This window comes from Rhinopithecus bieti, unplaced genomic scaffold, assembly GCF_001698545.2.
Source record: "Rhinopithecus bieti isolate Rb0 unplaced genomic scaffold, ASM169854v2 scaffold_48475, whole genome shotgun sequence".
Taxonomy (NCBI): Eukaryota; Metazoa; Chordata; class Mammalia; order Primates; family Cercopithecidae; genus Rhinopithecus; species Rhinopithecus bieti.
Window position 1 is genome coordinate 470,859 of NW_016820473.1, and position 15,374 is coordinate 486,232.

General features: G+C 34.1%; 1 protein-coding gene across 1 annotated transcript in view; it reads right to left on the reverse strand.

Annotated features, from left to right (window-relative positions):
* Window positions 1-1,682: 1,682 nt before the first annotated feature.
* FSCB (fibrous sheath CABYR binding protein) overlaps window positions 1,683-15,374 on the reverse strand; it is a 114,292-nt gene continuing 100,600 nt past the window's right edge. Inside the window, 1 exon segment of the mRNA XM_017859803.1 lies at window positions 1,683-1,747. The gene's annotated coding sequence lies outside the window, so the exon portion shown is untranslated.

Sequence of the window (15,374 nt, forward strand, 5' to 3'; positions counted from 1 at the left end):
TCCATAGGGAACAGTGCTTGGTGAGTTTAAAGAGAGACTCTTCAGTGATACTTATTTATATAATTTCTTTTTTTATTATTATTATACTTCATGTCCTAGGGTACATGTGCACAACGTGCAGGTTTGTTACATATGTATACCTGTGCCATGTTGGTGTGCTGCACCCATTAACTCATCATTTACATTAGATATATCTCCTAATGCTATTCCTCCCCGCTTCCCCCACCCCACAACAGGCCCGGGTGTGTGATGTTTCCCTTCCTGTGTCCAAGTGTTCTCATTGTTCAATTCCCACCTATGAGTGAGAACATGCGGTGTTTGGTTTTCTGATCTTGCGATAGTTTGCTGAGAATGATGATTTCCAGCTGCATCCAAGTCCCTACAAAGGACATGAACTCATCCTTTTTTATGACTGCATAGTATTCCATGGTGTATATGTGCCACATTTTCTTAATCCAGTCTGTCAATGATGGACATTTGGGTTGGTTCCAAGTCTTTGCTATTGTGAATAGTTCTACAATAAACATAAGATGATGGTCATCTTTAAACCCAGCTTTATGTTCACACATTTGACTAGCTCTACCCATGGTGAAATGTAGTTTGTGAAATTGTGATGTTCACAATCCCAAATCCACTTCTTTCCAGCTGTATGACCTTGGATAAGCTCTTTAATTTATTTGTGCCCTAGTTTCCTTATCTGAAAACAAAAGGAATACTAATAGTATCTACCCCTTAAAGTGGTAAGGAAGATTAAATGAGTTTATAATGCATAATAACAGTTTCTGGAAGTAGTAAGCATCATTTAAATGTTAGCTTCATTTTTTTTATCTCATTCATTATATTAGGAACTCCTGATTATAGAGTGACCATAACAAATCCTGGTATCAAATGGATTTCACTAGACAAATAGTCTAAATTCTACTTAGAGTTAGATAAATTGAAAGTATTTATTAAATAGGATTCTAAGTAGTGATTATTCCTATCACTCTTTTGATCAGTCTTATCAAAAGCAAGCAGAGCACTTTAATTCCAAATTATTGCATAACTTTTAAGGAAGATACACTAACCCAGAAATGTCAAATTGAGTTGACTTAGTGAATTAGTACATTGCCTCATACAAAATGAACACCATGATCCCAGTTAACTTGATGAGGAATTTCAGCTGGACTTTCAGTTTCTTTTAAAGGGGAGTAAAGCTGTTCGTTGAAATGTACTTTGCCTGGTCAAATATTTGATGCAGTAAAAAGCAGTCATAAAAGGTGAAACTAAGACTCAGATCCCATGCCGATCATTCTAAAAAAGCAAGCACCAAAGACGGTTTGCTAGAGTTTTGCCATTTTTTAAGAGAATATCATACAGATGCTATATTCGTAGCTTATGCTTCATAATTCAGTGCTTTTTCCTGCTAACTATAGAAACTGAGAAGCTCGACATTCACACACACACACACACACACACACACACACACACAAATACTACTAACAATGACAGAATTGAAAGTTCTTTATCCAACATCCATTCTTCCCTTCAGCCTTAGTAATTGAATTACAGTTTAAAAAACAGCAAATATGTACTATAAACATTTATTTTCATTTAAAATGTATAAGTAAAGAGTACTTATTCTACTGTCTTTTGATGCAGTGCCAAAGTCTTTTCTTTGAATGTCTCCATCGATTGTAATTCTCCATTGTCTTTCCTTCATAAATCACTCTCATCATTCTTCTTCTACAATGTCCAGTTCCAGTGTCTTTGAAAGAAAAGAAGACAGTTGTCAGGGAACTAATGCATATCCTTTCATAGTTTGACAATTTTTTTCCAGGCTTTCACAATTGCCTCCCCACATCTAATTTGGCAATATTTTTAAAAAATAAAATTTGCCTTCATTGTGTATTTCCAAAGAATAAACTTTATTTTCATTTCAACTACTTTAGTTTTTACTCACTTGAATATTACAGGTTTAGATAATATTTGTAAAAATACATAATTCTATCTAAATGTCTGAAATACACAGGTTTGGGAGCAAATATAACTGGATCTTACCAAGCCAAAAAAAAAAAGTACTGAATAAGTGGGAGTAAAAGTGAGCAGTCACATTTGAGATGAGCCTCATAATTGTCAGGGTTCAGCATGCACATTCATCATCAGAATATCTGATAGACATAATGTAGAGTTTAGGTTTATCTCTTAGTTTGGTGCAAAAGTAATTGCAGTTTTTGACATTACATTATGGCAACACCGCAATTACTTTTGCACCAAACTAGTAGCAATGATTAAGTAGAAGTTGCATATGAGATATTTCACCCCTAAAGATATTCTACAGATTTTTCAAAAAATATTCACCACCCTCTTCTTAATCATAGAAAATATTTTTAAAATATGTCTATTTCTAAAGCAGGCTATCTTACTGTTTTTTGATGCTGGTGTTTATAAAGAATAACAAACCCTTGAGACAACATATTCACGTGTCTTTATTCCTAGGAGGATAATCAGCTATTAGTCACTGTTATGGGTTAAATTGTGACCCTCAAAACGTCATATGTTGAATTTCTAATCCCAGTACCTCAGAATGTGACCCAATTTGGAAAAAAGATCATTGCAGGTATAGTTAGTTAAGATGAGTTCATAGTAGAGTAGGGTAGGCCCTGAATCCAATATTACTGTTGTCCTCATACAATGGGGAAACTTGAAGATAGACACACACCCAGGAAGCATACGATGTGAACATAAAGGTAGAGATAGAGGTGATGAACCTACAAGCCAAGGAATGCAAAGATTTCCATCAAACACTGGAATTCTGTTGTTTTAGCCACTCAGTTTGTGGTACTTGGTTACAGCAGTCCTAACAAATTAATACAGTCTATCTTTAGATCAATATATCCTTAGGTTACAGTCATATTAAGCTTAAATCTGACTTCATCTGGTTTCTATTTATGTCCTTCTCCGCAGCTTCTTACATATTTGTCAGATCTTCTCTTGTGTAGGTAGGTAACCTCTTGACTTGAAAATGTTTCTTCATATGATATTCTTTCACTATCCTGGTCTCTCTTCCAATGCATTCCTAAAAATACAGTATTGTGCATAAAATTAAAAATAGTGGCCGGGCGCTGTGGCTCAAGCCTGTAATCCCAGCACTTTGGGAGGCAGAGATGGGGGGATCACGAGGTCAGAAGATCTGGCTAACACGGTGAAACCCCGTCTCTACTAAAAAAATACAAAAAACTAGCCGGGCGAGGTGGCGGGCGTCTGTAGTCCCAGCTACTCGGGAGGCTGAGGCAGGAGAATGGCATAAACCCGGGAGGCGGAGCTTGCAGTGAGCTGAGATCCGGCCACAGCACTCCAGCCTGGGCGACAGAGCGAGACTCCGTCTCAAAAAATAAATAAATAAATAAATAAATAAATAAATAAATAAATAAATAAAGCATGTGGGCTGCCTAATGCAAAGTAAGGCAAAGAATAAATCACCTTTCTTCCAAACATGATTTTTTTTTTTTTGTAATGACNAATAAATAAATAAATAAATAAATATATAAATAAATAAAGCATGTGGGCTGCCTAATGCAAAGTAAGGCAAAGAATAAATCACCTTTCTTCCAAACATGATTTTTTTTTTTTTGTAATGACACAGCCCAGGGTGCAATAATGGCAGCACATTAAACTACTTACCCTCATTGAACAAAAATCTTAGTTTCCACACATGCTTTTTCTAAGCCATGTCTCTTCTGTATTCTGTCTTTGTTGGAGCTGATTTTTTTTTTTTTTATCCAATGATACAACTTTAATGTTTAATCCTGAGAAACTTCATTTTGCTGCTCTGCCACATCATGCTAGCACATCAATTTAGCTTGGAACCTGATTCATTTAGTTAAGTCATTAGAAAAAAAAGTTGAAATGTACAGGGAAAGGACAGATTCCCTAAGCCACATTACTAGAAACTTTCTCCAAACCAAGTTTATCTATTACGTAGCAATCTGGGATATGCCTTATCAAACAGTTTCCAAGAAATGTAGCTGTACTAACACCAAGTGCATATCTCTTCACAAGTTTTAAGAAAGGTTCTATTACTTTAATACAGATATATATCTCTATCCTTCCCCTGATCTACCAGCCTAACAATTCTGTCAAAAAAAAAGGACATGAAGCTAATTCAGCATCACTTGTTTTTGGAGAAACCAGGCTGAGACTTCGTGATCTCTGCTAAGTAATGTAATACATTTCTTCATTTCTTAAGAAATTGACTTCCAAATTTAGCTGAAATCACATTAGAATTCATTATATGGCTTTTTCTTCATAAATCTAAATGAACTGCAAAGTTTAACATTTCAATATAATCATGATAAAATTAAATCTTAGTTCATTTTAGAAAGTTAACTTGAAATTGCCTAAAGAATGAATAAAGAGTGCATTTTTCAATGAAAAGTGTTTCTAGCTTGCAGTAATGCAGTTTTTTCAGTCATATAAATAGAAGCTACCAAATATGCTTTTGAAAAGAGATGATTTATTTCAGAATCGAATTACTGACTTAGAAGTGCAGTGTTGTCTTCTTTACAGACATTTAGCATACTTTATCCTAATCTTACTTCTAATACTTCATTTATATTTTCCTTTGATTCATTCCCTCAGCTCCTTCTACAACTTTGTTTAAAATATCTCCTGCCCCCTCCCTTTAAAATGCGCAGTCTATCATTTCCTATCCCCTTCCTTTATTTCCTTTACGACACTTATCCCTTGGCATTATTGATATTCATATATTTTCCATCTTACTTGCTAGAATGTAAACTACACAAGAATAGGAAGTTTATCTGTTGCTTTAACAGCTACATACCCAGGTTTAGAACAGTACCCAGCACATAGTGACTTCTCAACAAATACTTGCTGGATGAGTGAATGAAGGAATGGAGAGAAGTCCCAATGATCCCAATGATACTATTAAGTAAACATTTCACAACCAGAATACTAAGAGAAGAATGTAGGCAAGAGGTGGTAACTGAAAACACCAAATCACAGTTGAGATAAAACTCACCTATACATGCTACAAACTTAACTAAACATAACATTGTGTAATTAAAATTGCATCTAATATTTTAGATACATGTTTACTCTTTTAGAATTATAACCCACAACTATAAAATAATATAATAGTTCAACAACTCTAAATATCACATAAATTTCCTAATGAAATGCAGTCAAAATGTCACTATGTTTGTAAAAGAAACTTTATTTTCTCATTCAATATATAATTTCCTTCTTTAATTCAAATATTCAAATAACCCAGTGGAAGAAGCATAGTCTCTGCTGCCCATTCTCCCTATCTATTTACCCATTTACCCCTTATTCCCGCTCTCATCACCCCATCTTCACTATGCTGGAATTCTCTTCTATATATCTTTTTTGTCTATGCTATGAATAATTATCTTTTAAAATCAGAAAAAGAAAGTAATTATTTAAATGAGTAATTATTTAAATAAATGTCTGATTTTTGTTTTGTTTCAGTTTACAATAGTTTTCTTTGTTTATATTGTTATCATTGTGTTTAGTATTGATTAGAAACAAATAGTGCCTTGAACAGCAGATATTTGACTGCCATTCTGCTACTGAAAAGGCCTCTAAGTGTCCAATGGTTCATTTAAAATAGAAGAAAATGTGGTTCTATTAAAGATTTCCATAAAACTGTGTATAAAAAATTAGGCTGTCTTCAATGAAATATGTGAAAATATATAGAATTTACTTTAATAATGCAGTCATTAAATTGAACCAACCAGCCAAACTGACTTCTAAATAAGCAGCTGATGGAGATAGATAGATAGATAGATAGATAGATAGATAGATAGATAGATAGATAATGTAGATATATAAATATATAATTTATTAATCAAATGATTCCGGTGTTAAGTAAACAGCTAGTACCTTGCAATGTAAAAGCACATTACAGTTAACAAAATACTCTACATAGCTTCAATTCCAATATGAGTTACTATGTCACTCAATGGCACTTTTGGAATCCAAATTTATCCACAGTGTTCCCAACCTTTGCATTATCAAAGCAGTTCTTACAACGTTGAGCCCTCAAAAAGCCTATCTGCCACAAATAAATCAGCTCTTCAAGACAACAGAGCAATATGACTGACCCACAGCTGGTATCATACTGAATGAAGAAAAACTGAAAGCCTTTCCTCTGAGGTCTGGAACAAGAAAGTATTCCCACTCTTACCACTGGTACTGAACATAGAACTGGAAGCCCTAAGTAGGGAAATCATACAGGAAGAAAAAATGAAGGACATTAAAATTGTAAAAAAGAATTCAAGTTATAGTTGTTTGCAGATGATATGATTTATATTTGGAAAAACCTAAAGACTCCACAAGAAAACTATCAGAACTGATAAATTCAGTAAATTTGCAGGATACAAAATCAACATACAAATAGCAGTAGCATTTCTATATGTCAATTGTGAACAATCTACAAAAGAAATCATGAAAGTAATCCCATTAACAATAGCTACAAATAAAATAAAACTCCTAGGAAGAAACTTAATCAAAGAAATAAAGATTCCACAATGAAAACTATAAAACATTGATGCAAGAAATTGGAGAAAACACAAAAAAGTAGATATTCCATCTTCATGAATTGGAAGACTGAATATTGTTAAAATGTCCATGCTACCCAAAGCAATCTACAGATTCAATGTAATTATTGTCAAAATACCAATGTCATTCTTCACAGAAATAGAAAACAAATTCTAAAATTTATATGGAACTGCAAAAGACTGAGAATAGCCAAAGTTATCCTGAGCAGAAAGAACAAAACTGGAGGAATCACATTATCTGATAAAATGGTTTTGGTCTGTGTCCCCACTCACATCTCATCTTGAATTGTAATCCCCATAATGGCCACATGTCGAGGGAGAGACCTGGTGGGAGATGATTGGATTATAGGGGCGGTTATCTCGATGCTGTTTTCAGGATAGTAAATTCTCACAAGATCTGATGGTTTTATAAGTGTCTGACAGTTCCTCCTTCACATGCTCTCTCTTGCCTGCCACCATGTAAGATGTGCCTGCTTCCCCTTCTGCCATGATTGTAAGTTTCCTGAGGCATCCCCAGCCATGCAGAACTCTGAGTCAATTAAACCTCTTTTCTTTATAAATTACCCACTCTCAGGCAGTTCTTTATACCTGTCTGAGAAAGGACTAATACACCTGACTTCAAATTATACTACAGAGCTAGAGTAACCAAAACTGCATAGTACTGGCATAAAAACAGACACATAGACCAATGGAACAGAATAGGGAACCCAGAAATAAATCCGTACATCTACAGGAACTCACTTTTGACAAAGGTGCCAAGAGCATACATTACGAAAAGGACAGTCTCTTCAATAAATGGTACTGAGAAAACTGGAGATCCATACGCAAATGAATAACACTAGACCCCTCTCTCTCATCATTTACAAAAATCAAATCACAATGAACTGAAGATGTAAATCTGAGACCTCAAACTATGAAACTAACAAAAAAGAGCAATGAGGAAATTCTCAGGGACATTGGTTTGGGCAAAGATTTATTGAATAACACCCTACAAGCAAAGGCAAACAAAGCAAAAGTGGACAAATTAGATCACACCAAGTTAAAAACCTTATGCACAGCAAAAGAAACAATCCACAAAGTTAAGAGACAATCCACAGAATGGAAGAAAGTATTTACAAACTATCCATCTGAAAGGGAGTAATAACAAGAATATATAAGGAGCTCAAACAACTGTACAGGAAAAAATCTAATCTAAAAATCTGATAATCTGATTAAAATAGCCAAAAGATATGAATAGACATTTATCAAAAAAGGCATACGAATGGCAAACAGGTATATGAAAATATTCTCAACATCACTGATCAGAGAAATACAAATCAAAACTAAAATGTGATATCATCTCACCCTTGTTAAAGTGCCTTTTATCCAAAGGACAGGTAATAATGAATGCCTATTGTTTGGATAAAAGGGTGTGGAGAAAAGGCAATGCTCATGCACTGTTGGTGGAGATGTAAATTAATACAGGCACTATGTAGAACAGTATAGAGGTTCCTCAGAAAACTAACAATAGAACTATAGCATGACACAGCAATCTCACTTCTAGATATATACCCAAAAGAAAGGAAATCAGTATATTGAAGCTATATGTGAACTTCTGTGTTTATTACAGCACTATTCACAATAGTGATTTGGTAGCAACCTAAGTGTCCATAAGCAACGTAGTGGATACAGAAAATATGGTACATATACCCCATGGAGTACTATTCAACCATAGAAAAGAATAGGATCCTGTCATTTGCAATAACATGAATGGAACTGGAGGTCATTATGTTAAGTGAAATAAGCCAGGCACAGAAAGACAAACTTGGCATGTTCTCACTTATTTGTGGAAACTAAAAATTAAAATGATTAAACTCATGGAATAGAGAGTAGACAGTTAGTTACCGGAGACTGGGAAGGGCAGCCGAGGTGTGGGGGACAGTGAGGATAGTTAGTGGGTACAAAGATATAGCTAGACAGAATGAACAAGGTTTAGTATTTGATAACACAACAGAGTGACTACAATCAACAATAACTTATTGTATATTTTAAAATAACTAAAAGAATATAATTGGAATGTTTGCAACTTTAAGATAAATGCTTGAGGTCATGTATACCCCATTTACCCTAATGTGATTATTATGCACTGTATGCTTGTATCAAAATATTTAGTATACTCCATAAATATATATATATCTGCAATGTACCCACAATTTGTTTTAGAAAAGACGACAGAGCACTCACATTCTTTGGTCACTTGCATTTCATGGAAAAGGGAGATGAAGGGAAGTCTATGTCATGTGGAAAAACTAATATAAGGTCCGGGTAATGAAGGTGATCAACTGACTGCAGTGAGATAAAATTCAACCACTGCTCCACTTCTAGTTCCTTCTCTGCCCATTTTGACTGGGAACTTCAAGAAGATATTGGCTGGTACTTGCATTTTTGACAATTCAATGACACAGTTGTTCATGAACCCCACTTCAAAAAATATTGTGATAAAATGGCATTGAAGAGTAATTAACTGCATTATAACTAGAGAAGATAGAGGGATGTGAATATACAAATGCCTTCACCCATAAATTTTTTATATAAAGTCATAACTCTTTTAAAAACACCGTAAGGAATCAAGTTCACATTTTCCATGCTGCAGAAAGAACTAAACATTTAGGACAGTTTATAGCTATTTATTGCCTCCTGAACATCAACTTGATTAATGTTAGTATATTAACCCAGGTAAGCAAGTTTTAAAGCAAGAAAAAAAATGGTTTTGCTATTGGCTATTTTACTCAATCACAGCAGAAAAGAGAGGGAAAAATTATCAGTATTGTGAAGTGCTGAGGAAAAAAACATATTTGCCCATTGATAAACCCTTTTTCAAGGTTTTTGTTTTTTTTTTTTTTTATCTTAAAACAGCATTATTGATCAGGCTGTACTAACTTTGCCTTTTGGCAACTTATTTAAAGAAAGACATTTCAGTTGCCATGATCTAAAGTAATGTTTACCACTATGGTTTACATTTAACATACTGTCGTTATTTTTAAAATAATTTTATTTTGTCATGTAGAGACACTGTGTTGTTTTTAATTTGAGCAGATTAGCTCTATAAATTCCTCACTTAAGCTTTCCAAATGGACCATTCTTTTTTGAAGTCCTATTAAACAAATAAATAAACAAGAATAAAATAATGAGCTGAAAGTGAGATAAGGAAATAAATATTACAGAAGGCTGGAGTAGATCACCAGTGAAATAAAAGCATACATTTCAATTTCCCAGCCTAATAAAAAATTAATATAACTGCCTATTTTATTGACCTTTAAGATTCTAAAATACTCTAGAGGAAATTGAATCCAAATTTTATTACAAAAGTAAAAATAATAAAGAGTTAGTAAAAAAATTACCAAACATGATAGTAGAATCTCTCATTTCAATTTTTGGGAAGAGGAAAAGTTTATGGTTCATTTTAATTTTACATTGTTTCCTATCAATATGTATCTCATTTTTTTTGGAAATGATTTGGATTCTATGGATATGTTGTCATGAATGAGACTTTTCTTGATGGAAAGTGAAGTCATCATGTTAGAAGAGTCCCTTTGAGGAAATCAGTTATCTCCTTACTTGCAAGTAGCATTCATTTCCTAGATTTTCTTAAAAGTTAGGCTTAAATATTTCCAGAAATAGATATTTCACCTTCGTAACACCTCCTTTGCAATCGGTGCTGCCAAAGGGAGGAATACAGCCTTTATAGTTAAAGATATCTGTGTGACTGGAAGGAAAAAATATTCCAACAGCAAATAAAAGTGAAACATGTAGAAAGAGGAAGGATTGAAAGAAACGAAGGTAAAGGAAAGAAGAGAGAGAATAGAAAAAGATATGTAAATATTGTTATGCAGCTAACAAAATCTAATTTTAATATTTATTTATATTTACCTTTTCCCAAAAAGCTTTACTAGGGTCAGAATATTTAGAATTATCAATGCTTATAACATTTTTAGGAAAAAATGACCTATTGAGATTATTATTAGCATTTCAAATAAAACTAGACTTACATCGTGTTCATATTTTAAAAGGTTTTTTTTCAAAATCATCGTAATGTACACTTTTATAAAATATCTACCACACTATTTTAGAACCCAACAGCTTATGGGTGAAGAAATGGTTTATCACATGATTTTCTTGAAGAAGGATGAGCCAAATCTTAATGCCTTATTAAAGTGATTTTCTTAACTAATTTAATTGCTGCACAGTAACTTTTTAATCTCTCACATCAGAAATTATCCACGAATCCAGTAATATAGGAATCTGCCAGTCAATTTTTACTATATTTTGACAATTGTCTCTTTTAGAAATGTAACAATAAACTACATCCTATAAGGAAGACTGCTTCTAGTAGCATATTTTACCTACACTAGGTAAATTATTGCCTTTACAGTAGAGAGAGAATGAAAAATCCTTTTGCTTAAAATATCACCTGCAGTCATTCAACCTTGCAAAATCCCTTCCTGGATGAGATGCATTTATTCAGGTTTTCACTATAGTGAATTCAGTTAGGATTAAGAGTTCCACAGAAATTTCAAGGACACGAAAAGACATGTTTCCTTATCCTTATAGAATCATGCAGTGACATGTAATGGTGTTATTTGTAAGACCTTGTAAACTTAATTTCTAAAATTGATGAAGTGCTGGTTTTGTGTCCAGTGTGCTTAGGGCATGATAATAGGCTGTCTTCAACTTTCAAGAACTCTGAGCCTTTTATATGTTAGTTGTAAATGTGTAAGTGTACTTGTGCATGAAGGCTGGCTAACTATACTGCATGTCTTTATAAAAAAAAAAATTAGAAGCCTAGTAGAAAATCATTTAAATTTATTTCCTGGAGACACAGTAGGGCAGCATATAATGCCTAAAAGCTCTCTTGTCTTCCATGCTGTTGTATCATATTAAATATATTTTAGGAGCTGACAAGCGCTTTTCAGTGCCAATCAACAATCAGAAAGAGGCGTTGCTATTGACAACTGGGAAAGTTGTGGTGCTGAATTGCAGAAGCTGTCTTTTAAAGGGTTCCAGCCATCATCATCACATCAGCGAAGCATATTAATCTGCTCCACATTGTTTGAAAAGGTGTAGGTAATTACCTTCTCTACTCCACAATGTTTTCACAGAAATCTTTTATGAGATAATATTGTTTAGTGGGAAATCATAGCTAAACTTTCCAACTAGGGGGGAGAAAGGATATATATGGCTCATAAAAAGTTCACATCCTTTTAGTTAGTGGTTTCTAGAATTTGAATAATCACCAAATATGTAATTCATGTGCCTTATGCAGTAAACAACCTGAATAACCATACTTGCCAGCCCTACAGACTAACTTGTTATTATTACTGTTGTTGTTGTTGTTGTTATTATTTAACAATAGGAGGCAATTTTTTAAAAAATACCTTACAGTTTCATAAAGACAATTTGGGCATGAATACCCAAAATCGGAAGTACATAATCTCAGAATGAAACACAGATTTACTTTTAAATTAAATAATTTTAGATTCAAGAAAAACTCACTGCGTTACCCTTACAGCACATTCTCATTACATGACAAACTAGTAAGAGAAAATTCTTATTATCTTTCATAAATTTGAGTTTGGAAAATAAAATTTGCTTTTAATTATTATTTTATAGAAAGCAAAAGGGCCTTTTAACATTTGGTGAAAATCAAGGTTTATCATTTCTGTAGCATGTGGCTATCTCCCTAAAAGAGTGACTTAACCTGCGGCTGCCAAAATCAGTGACAGATTTTGACACAAGCTGTGAAAGAAGCATCTGTGTGACTAATGGTCTGGCTCATACATTCACTTGGTGGCTGGGTGCCAATATTTTATCTGGATTGTTTGCTTCAGACTCAGATGCTTCTACTTTAATAACTCCTGAATGAGACTCTGAAAACAAAGTAATTCCTGTGGATTATATATCCTTATCATCTCCAGACTGTATCTCCTTCTCACTCATCCCATTGACAAATGCGTCTCTTTTCAATTCCCCAGAAAGACTTTTCCCTTAGTGGAGTCCCAGAAGAAATAAAAAGTGGGTCACTAGAGGTGGAATGTCTGAGCCCCAGACAGACAATGACACAAGAGGGAGACATGATAATAAGACCTGGATTTCTATGAAACGTCATTTAAGCACGGATTTACCTGCGGACCCAAAGCATTATGCTCTACAAATCAAGTGAGTTCCTCTTCTTTTTCCAGGAACTACTGTCCTTCCAGACTCGACTGATCAGTTTTCCTTTGAAGATTTTCCTTATCTTTCCCCATCCAACTCAGAAGAAAGGGTAAATCCGGAAAATCAAACAAGGTAAAGCCAGGCATGTAGTTAATTCTCAAAATATATATTGTAAACTCTTGCATGCTTTCCAGAAATGGGTTACAACTTTAGTTTTATACTTGCTAGCAAATAAAGGCATTGGCAGAATCAGTAAAGGTTCAGTGTCTACGAGCTTATAAACATACAAGTTGCAAAGAAAAACACGCTCATGGCTGGTACTGACATGAGAGAGAAGTTTCTCCTGTGGGCCCTCTTAAAGAAAAGACTGTGCAATGTATTGAAGAATCATTAAATGACAGCCTCATAGTAAACACAGTGGCTTTCAAAAATCGGTTTCTTCTAACATCACTCAGCATAAGCTTATGGCAAAATGCCACTCCACAATTTAGTAAGCACATTCCCACAGGAACCAGAATAGTGTTACAGAATTTTTGCTTGTCTGGCTTACATAGGATAGATTTAAGAGGAGCTAGGTGAATGGACAGACAGCATGTCCTTCAGACAAATCTTTCATAAATATTGTTTCTCCCAGCTGAGCTTCTGATAAATGTTGAATGGCAGTGAGTTGAAGATTATATTCCCTGACAAGTACCTGGAGTGAAGCTATTCTGTTTTTCCGGTTAAGTGCAAAGCCATATGTTTTAACAGCTCCTCAACCCAGAGGCCGGATTGACATTTTCTTATGAAAGTTGACAAGTCTGACAAGAACAAATGCTTGAAGAGAAAGCCACTCCATCTGCACATAGAGATAAACAAGGGAGTACCTACGGGAAGGGCCAAGATTCTTTTCAAAAAGCAATTACTCTCCTGCTCACAAATAAAGGGATCATCAGAGTGCCGAAGATCGTTGCCATATGATAAGAGCATAATAATTTTAAGCTAGATTAATTTTAACGTTTTAACAAAATACCACGCACATTTGCCAAAAACAAATTTTGTTTCACCCTACTATTGCCATCTGCCTCCAAAAATATTTTATATCAGTTTGTTCCAAAGAGAGGAGAGTGTTACTCAAACAAACAAAAAATATATATATTTTGTGAATTCTCCTAATGAGTGGGGCATTCATCACGATAAGGAAGCAAAGATCAGAAAAATGACTGTTTTCTTATACATGCTTGCTTAGGTTGCATATTACCCTTCTAAGAGAATCCCACCATTCTTCTCCCTTTTTCTTCTTTCTAAGTCTTTCTCCCATACACCTGAGGTAGGAGGATCTGAGAGAGTTCTGGTTAGAACTGTTGCCTCCATAAAATTCCTGGTACAGGCAGATTAAGCTGGCTCTTCTCTCACTTCAAGGAAAGTATATTTTACTTTTCCTACTGTCACTATAAAGGGGCCAAAGGAGCTACCCACTTATCAAGTCTAAGTCATCAAAGTTCATCCAGGGATTTGGAACAAAAGCTTTTGCTGTGGGGCTAACCTTCTACATACTTATTGCCCACAGAGCCTTAAAGACAATATATAGAGACATACCTGGGAAAATATAATCATAATAGAGTTTGGCAGTGGTGAATAGTGAAATAACAGTGCCTAGGACTTGTAACTCCTTGGGAAAAGGCAAACTTATGATAAATGTATCAAGAAATAAAGTAATATGATTATCTATAATTTGAATGGAGTAAAGAATTATCCTTAATAAGAATGAAGTGATGCCCCGCTTTCAACAATGGACAGAACATTCAGACAGAAAATCAATAAGGAAACAATGAAGTTGAACACCGCTATAGACCAAATGAGGCTAAAAGACATATGAAACATTCCACCCAGCATAAGCAGAATACACATTATTCTCAAGCACATATGGAATATTCTCCAGGATAGACCAATGTTAGGCCACAAAACAAGTCCTAACAATTATAAGTAAAATATATGTTAAGAGACTGAAATTATATCAACATATTTTCCAACCACAATAAGAAACTGGAATGTAATAACATCAGGAAAATTATAAAATTTACAAATACGTGGAAATTACACATTACACACCAAAATAACCAATAGGTCAAAGAAGAAAACAAAAAGAAAATCTCAAAAGATCCTGAAATAAATGGAAATAAAAACACAGCCTACTATTACTTACATAATAAAAGCAGTTTTAAGTGAAGTTTATAGCAATAAACAAAAAAACTATAATTAGATACCACCTCACACTGTTATGATGATTATCAAAACCAAACAAAGATAATAAAGATTGGGGAGAATGTGAAGAAATTGGAACACTTTTATACAGTTAGTGGGCATGTAAAATGGTGCAGCAGCTATTTAGTGCAGTATGGAGGTTCCTCAAAATATTAAAAATAAATCTATCATGTGATCCAGCCATTCCACTTCCGGGTATATATTCAAAAGAATTGAAATCAGGATCTCAAAGAGATACCTACACATCCATGTTCATTGCAGCATTATTCGTAATAGCCAAAATATGAAAACCACCCAAGTGGACATGGATAGAAGAATGGAAAAAGAAAATGTGATATATATATATATATATATATA